Below are 635 nucleotides of genomic sequence, written 5' to 3'. Positions count from 1 at the left end.
TCGCTCCCCATTAGTGACGTGGGTCCCTGCGATCAGGCACTACGTTAGGACTTCAGAAAGTTACACATTTTGTCACACGTTACAACCACTGCGCAAGTAATGTTGCAGGTTATCGGAAAAGGGAACGAACAGGAGGTTTCTTGCAGACAGAACTCTGCTGAATGAGATTTTCACTCTGCAGCGGAGTGTGCGCTGATATGAAACTTCCTGGCAGATTAAAACTGTGTTCCCGACCGAGACTCGAACTCGGGACCTTTGCCTTTCGCGGGCAAGTGCTCTACCAACTGAGCTACCGAAGCACGACTCACGTCCGGTACTCACAGCTTTACTTCTGCCAGTACCTCGTCTCCTACCTTCCAAACTTTACAGAAGCTCTCCTGCGAAACTTGCAGAACTAGCACTCCTGAAAGAAAGGATATTGCGGAGACATGGCTTAGCCACAGCCTGGGGGATGTTTCCAGAATGAGATTTTCACTCTGCAGCGGAGTGTGCGCTGATATGAAACTTCCTGGCAGATTAAAACTGTGTGCCCGACCGAGACTCGAACTCGGGACCTTTGCCTTTCAGTTGGTAGAGCACTTGCCCGCGAATAAATGAATTAAAATTGATGTTCTTGTGTCTAATTAACGACCGGC

At 49.1% G+C, this 635-nt stretch overlaps 1 non-coding gene across 1 annotated transcript; it reads right to left on the bottom strand.

The window, feature by feature from the left end:
• Window positions 1–224: 224 nt before the first annotated feature.
• On the bottom strand, window positions 225–299 carry Trnas-cga (transfer RNA serine (anticodon CGA)). The gene has a single exon. It is a non-coding gene; the product is annotated as a tRNA-Ser (tRNA).
• Window positions 300–635: the final 336 nt, after the last annotated feature.

Source organism: Schistocerca cancellata, chromosome 8 (assembly GCF_023864275.1).
Source record: "Schistocerca cancellata isolate TAMUIC-IGC-003103 chromosome 8, iqSchCanc2.1, whole genome shotgun sequence".
Lineage (NCBI taxonomy): Eukaryota > Metazoa > Arthropoda > Insecta > Orthoptera > Acrididae > Schistocerca > Schistocerca cancellata.
The sequence above is the reverse complement of the archived record's forward strand: the minus strand, read 5'-3'. Positions and strand labels throughout refer to the sequence as shown.